The 6,914-nt window shown below is 22.2% G+C and overlaps 1 protein-coding gene across 1 annotated transcript in view; it reads left to right on the plus strand.

The window, feature by feature from the left end:
* The first annotated feature begins 291 nt into the window (after positions 1-291).
* The window catches only part of LOC117170602 (chondroitin sulfate synthase 2), a 31,325-nt gene continuing 24,702 nt past the window's right edge, over positions 292-6,914 (plus strand). Inside the window, exon 1 of the mRNA XM_033357481.1 lies at positions 292-463. The gene's annotated coding sequence lies outside the window, so the exon portion shown is untranslated. The remainder of the gene's footprint in view (positions 464-6,914) is intronic.

Here is a 6,914-nt window from a genome sequence, read left to right on the forward strand (position 1 = left end):
CTTCATAGGTCTTAAATTTTTTAAACGGATCCACGTTTACCTTTCGAGTCCGGTCGGTAATATCGCGACATATATAGAGGACGCGATACCCGGGTTGTGACAGTGGCACCTCATGAGCGACCCTATAATAAATTATACTAACTAAAAGATGATATTAATTAAAAAGAGATAAAGACATTCCTATCTCTTTTTAACTAATCGCTTTTTTTAGTTCTTCGAACTTATTATAGGTTCGCTAGTGAGGCACTGAATCTAGGCTTATCATATCTTTGCTTTTGATGACGTACTCCAAAAATGAAGATTCTGTGACGATTTTACTTTGTATACTAATGGAACTCCGTTATTTACTATTTAAGGTTTTTGATAGAAAAAGACATATTTAAAATGTCCTATTTGACTTTTGTTGAAAAAGAAAAGGAATTCATGAAGTGCGCGTTATATTGTTAATTTATAAATGAACAAGGTAGGTCCAAAGTATAAATAAATAAAAAAATAAATAATTTTTTATTGAGATAGATAAAATACTTAAATAAGAAATAAATGGTATGTATTCAAACTAATATTAGTTATTTTTAGGTATCTTTATTTTAAATTATTATATTCATCATATTTATGTTTAAAAGTTTCAAGCGATTTTTACCACTATGTAGTTTTCTATTTTTCTGTAGAAATTTGTATACAAATACACGAAAAATAACAATTAAAAAAACGATACTAACATAACCTGAACTTCTTCATAATTGTAAATTTAATCTTTTTAGTCGATTATTGTTGAAAAAAATGATATCCCGTGAAATATATTAACGTAACCTAAAATTGTTGTGAAATTGTGAATCTTCTTAGAAAACTATGTATCAATATACGATAAAAAACGAACATAAGTTAAAATTGTAAAAATTTTAATCTTCCTCGATATTTTTTTTACTATAATCTTTATTTTAATTTTTTACGAAAAATACGGAATTCCGGTTAATTACGTGAACATAACCTAAAATCGTTTTAAAAAATTATTTAAATTACTAAATGATAATTTGAAAAATATGTTTTTTTTTTTAAATTAAACTAATCTAGAAAATTCGAAATACCTGTTTTTTAAGGAGTTCACAAAATATCAGGAAAAATCCGAGTCAATTTAAAAAACTATGAAGTAAAGGAGAAATTTAAAAATATTTTCGAAAGTGTCGGAAATCTTTTCAAGTTTTAAAATATTTAAAATGTTTTTTGACAATTCTGGAAATCTTTTTCTAATATTTGCTTAAAATTAATTTTTCAAAATAAAAATAGTTCCCAGGAATCGTACACATGTTTTTTATTCAAAATATTAAAAAATCTACATTTTGTTTGGAATTTTTGTAAATTTCCTCTTAAAATTAATTTTTCCAAATATAAAATAATTTCCCATTTTTTTTTATTTAACTGTTTTTTATTAAAAATTAATGTTTTCTTTTGGTTCAGATATTAATTATTACATGTTTCGTTGCGAATTGTTTTTTTTTTGCGAAAAATCAAATAATTGGTTTAAAAATGAATGACTGTAAAAAGTAAACTTTTTGTTGGTTGAAAATTCATCATTTTAGTTGAAAATTCATATTTTCCTGTTAAAAACTTAACTGCTTTGTAGAAAACTCGTCTTTTTGGCTTGAAAATTTTAAAAATCTGGTAGAAAACTAAACTATTGGTTTGAAAATGAACTTTTTTTTCTTAAAAATTCAACTTTTAGACCGAAATCTAACTTTTTTCTTGAATATTCATTTTTTCGGGTTCAAAATTCATCTTTGTTGTAAGAAATTAATCTCCTTGGCTGAAAAATTAAACAATTTTTCGAAAATTAAACTGTAGGTTGAAAGTTTAACTGCTTTGTAAAAAATTCGTCTTTTTGACTTGAAAATTGAATATTTTGGTAAAAAAATAACTTTGTTGAAAATTCGTCCTTTTGGCTTGAAAATTCATAATTAAATAATTTTGTTGAAAATTCATATTTTTGGGTTCAAAATTAACCTGGTTTGTAGAAAATTTATCTTCTTTGCTTAAAATTTCAACAATTTTTAGAAAATTAAACAGAATGTTGAAATTTTAACTGATTTGTGCTGCCTTTACTGATTTTTTTGTTTAAAATTAAAATGTTTTGTACAAAAATTATCTTATTGGAATAAAAATTTAATATTTTCGTAAAAAATGGAATTTTTTTTGAAAATGAATAATTTCAGTTCGAAAATTCAACTGTTTTGTAGAAAATTCGTCTTCTTGACTTGATAATTCAATATTCTAGTAAAAAATTAACTTTTTTTAAATTGAAAATTCATATTTTCGGGTTAAAAATGCATATTTTCTATTGAAAATTCATATTTTCTGGTTGAAAATTCACATTTTTGTAGAAAATTCGTATATTTAGCTCGTAAATCCAATATTTTAGTAAAAAAATGGCCTTTTCTTGGTGAAAATTAAGATTTTCGGGTTAAAAATTCAACTGCTTTATAGAAAATTTGCCTTCTAGGTTTGAAAATGCAACAATTTTTAGAAAGTTTATCTTCTTGGAATGAAAATTTAATATTTTGGTAAAAAAAAGGACTTTTTTGTTGAAAATTAATATTTTTGGGTTAAAAAGTCAATTGCTTTATAGAAAATTTGCCTTCTAGGTTTAAAAATTCAACAATATGTTATAAAAGTGAACTATTTGTTTAGAAATAAACTTTTTTGTTGAAAATTCATATTATTTGTTTTAATTGACTTCTTTTGGTTGAAAATTTATATTTTCGGTTCGAAAATTCAACTGTTTTGTAGACAAATTCGTCTTCTTGGGTTGAAAATTCAACAATTTGGTAGAATAGTAAACTATTCGTTTGAAAATTAAGTTTTTTGTTCAAAATGCATATTTTTTATTGAAAATTAATTTTTTCTGGGTTGAAAATTCACATTTTTTGTAAAAAATAAATTCATCTATTCAGCTGGTAAATTCAATATTTTGGTAAAAAACGGCCTTTTTTTTGGTGAAAATTAAGATTTTCGGGTTAAAAATTCAACTGCTTTATAAAAAATTTGCGTTCGAGGTTTGAAAATTCAACAATTTGTTAAAAAAGTAAATTATTTTTAATTAAAAGCAAATTTTTGTTAAAACCTCATATTTTTTATTAAAAATTTATATTTTCGCCTGGAAAATTTTACTGGTTTGTAGAAAATTCTTTTGTTTTTTTGGCTTGAATTAATCATTGTGGTTGATAATTCATATTTTTAGTTTGGAAATTGGACTAGTTTGTAGAAAATTCGTCTTTTGGTTTGAAAAATTAAAAATTAGTTAGAAAAGTCAACTATTTGGTTGAAAATTAACTTTTTTTTCTTAAAGATTAACTTTTTTCTTAAAAATTCATATTTTTGATTGAAAATTCATATTTTTGGGATGAAAATTTAAGTTTTTTGTAGAAGATTCGTCTTTTTGGCTTAAAAATTCAACAATTCAATGGAAGATTAAACTATTTGTTTTTAAATTAACTGTTTTATATAAAGTTTATCTTTTTGGGGTGAAAATTAAAGTATTTGGTTCAAAATTCATATTTTTTATTGAAAATTCATATTTTTGGGTTAAAAATTCAATTCTTCTGTAAAAGATTCGTCTTTTTTAGGTTGAAAATTCAACATTTTGGTTAAAAATGAGCTTTTTTGAATAAAAATTCCTTTTTTTTATTGAAAATTTAAGTGTTTTGTAGAAGATTCGTCTTTTTGGCTTAAACATTCAACGATTTGGTAGAAAAGTAGTAAACAATTTAGTTGAAAATTAATTTTTTTGTTGAAAATTCATATTATTTGATCGAAAATTAACTTTTTTTGTTTAAAATTCTACTTTTTTTGTAGAAAATTCGAGGTTTCGGCTTGACAGATCAAGTTTTAGAAGAATAGAAGGAATTAAAAAATTTTTCGGAAATCTTGTCAAGTTTAAAAATATTTGTAATGGTTCTTGACAATTTTGGAAATCTTTTTCTAATATTTGCCTAAAATTAATTTTTCAAAATAAAAAGTAAAAAAAATGTCCAAGGAATCGTAAGAAAATTTATTCTCTTGAAACCTTTCAAAATTAAGGAAAGTCTACATTTTTTTAATACAACTTCTAAAAAAATCTACATTTTGTCTTGAATTTTTTCGAATTTTTATAAATTAATTCGTAAAATTTACTTTTCAAAATATAAAATCATTTCTGATTTTCCCAAGAATCGTAAGAAAGTCTCTTTTAGATGAGGATTCAACACTGAATACATGAAAATTCAACAATTTGGTAGAAAAGCAAACTATTTGTTTGAAAATTAACTTTTTTTTTAAATTAATATTTTTAGTAAAAAATTCAGTTATTTGATAGAAATCTAACTTTTTTGTGGAATATTAATTTTTTGGGGATTGAAAATTCAACTGTTATATAGAAAATTTGTCTTTATCGCTTAAAAATTCAACAATTTGGTAGAAAAGTAAAATATTTGTATGAAATTTATTATTATTATTATATATTTTTTAATTCATATTTTCGGGTCGAAAATACAACTAGTTTGTAGAAAATTCGTCTTTTTGGCTGAAAAAATTAACAATTTGGTAGAAAAGTAAACTATTTCGTTTAAAATTTATTTTTTTAGAGATTCATATTTTTGGGTTGAAAATTCGCTTTTTTATTGAGAATTTATTATTTTTATATTTAAAATTTAAGTATTTTTAAGAAGATTCGTCTTCTTTATTTAAAAATTTAACAATGTGATAGAAACGTAAACTATTTATTCGAAAATGAACTTTTTTGTTCAAAATTCATATTATTTGTTAAAAAATTCAACTATTTTGTCGAAAATTAACTTTTTTGTTAAAAATTCAACTTTTTCTTAGAAAGTGTGTCTTTTAGGCTCGACATTGCAACTATTTGGTTAAAAATACAAATACCAAATTTATTGTCGACAATATTAAGACGGATTAAATTATATTTTCGTATTGACTCTTCTTGCTTTTCTTTTATAAAATAATTTAAAAAAAATAATTTTGCTTCTAGAAACACTGAATCAAGACTAAAAAAAGCTCTCTAACTATTATATTTTCTTCTCCAAAAAAAGATCGACTGAATCCACCGAAAAAATGTTAGCCTTGAACATTTTATTCAAACATTGCCGAAGAAATTCAACTGATTTATAGAAAATTCATCTTCTTGACTTGAAAATTCAATATTTTGGTACAAAATTATCTTTTTTTGTGGTTGAAAATTCATATTTTCGGATTAAAAATTCAACTATTTTTTTGAAAATGTGCGTTCTTGGCTTGAAAATTTAACAATTCTGTAGAAACGTAAACTATTCGTTTTAAAATTAAGTTTTTGTCAATAAATTATTTTTTCGGGTAAAAAATTCGACTGTTTTGAAGAAAATTCGTTTTCGTTCTGGTTTAAAGATTCAAAAATTTGGTAGAAAATTAAAGTATTTGGTTGAAAATTAACCCTTTTTAATTCATACTTTTAGTTGAAAATTCAATTAATTATACATATTCATATATTTTTAATTGACAAATTTTTATTTTTGGGTTGAAAATTCAAGTTTTTTTTAAAGATTCGCATTCTTGGCTTAAAAATTTTACAATTTGGTAGAAAAGTAAACTGTTTGGTTGAAAATTAACTTTTTCGTTGAGAATTCATATTATTTGTATTAATTCACTTTTTATTGTTGAAAATGTATATCTTCGGGTTAAAAATTCGGCAATTTCAAGAAAATTACACTGTATTGAAAATTTAAATGCTTGTAGAAAATTTGCATTCATCGTTTGAAAATTCAACATTTTGGTAGAAAATTAAACTTTTTTTTTTTAATTTTAGTATCAAAAATTTAATTCTTTTGTAGAAGTTTCATATTGTTTGGGTTAAAATTCAACATTTTGGTTAAAAATTAAAATTTTTGTTAAAAATTTATATTTTTTATTAAAAATTTAAGTGTTTTGTAGAAGATTCGTCTTCTTGTCTTAAAAATTCTACAATTGGATACAAAACTAAACTATTTAGTTTAAAATTAATTTTGTTGTTTACAATTTCTATTTTCGGTTTGAAAATTTAATTGTTTTGTAGAAGATTCGTCTCTTTTTAGCTTAAAAATTCGACAATTTGGTTGAAAATTATCCCTTTTTTATTGAAAATTCATATTTTTTATTGAAAATTTAATTATTTTGATGACGATTCGTCTTCTTGGCTTAAAAATTCAACAATTTTATACAAAACTAAACTATTTGTTTGAAAAATAACTTTTTTTTTAAAACTTTTTTTTTTATTAATTTAATTTTTTTTTTGAAAATTTATATTTTCGGTCTGGAAATTGTATTCTTTTGTAGAAGATTCATCTTTTTTGGGTTGAAAATTCAATAATTCAGTTGAAAGTTAAGTTTTTTTGTTGAAAATTAATTTTTTTTTATATACTTTATATTTTCGGTTTTAAAATTCAATTGTTTTGTAGAAGATTCGTCTCTTTTTAGGTTGAAAATTCGCCTTTTTTAATGAAAATTCATATTGTTTATTATTAATTTAATTATTTTGTAGAAGATTCATCTTTTTCGGTTAAAATTCAATATTTTCGTTAAAAAATAAAATTTTTTATTAGAAATTTAACCTACTTAGTCAAAGATTTGTCTTTTAGGTTGAAAATTCGACAATTTGGTTGAAAATTAATTTTTTTGTTGAAAATTTATATTTTCGGTTTTAAAATTCAATACTTTTGTAGAAGATTCGTCTCTTTTTAGGTTGAAAATTCGACAATTTGGTTGAAAATTAGCCTTTTTTATTGAAAATTCTTTTTTTTTTATTGAAAATTTAATTCTTTTTTTGAAGATTCGTCTTCTTGGCTTAAAAATTCAACAATTAGATACAAAACTAAACTATTTAGTTGAAAATTAATTTTTTTGTTTACAATTCATATTTT

The sequence above is a fragment of the Belonocnema kinseyi genome, chromosome 1 (assembly GCF_010883055.1).
Source record: "Belonocnema kinseyi isolate 2016_QV_RU_SX_M_011 chromosome 1, B_treatae_v1, whole genome shotgun sequence".
Taxonomy (NCBI): domain Eukaryota; kingdom Metazoa; phylum Arthropoda; class Insecta; order Hymenoptera; family Cynipidae; genus Belonocnema; species Belonocnema kinseyi.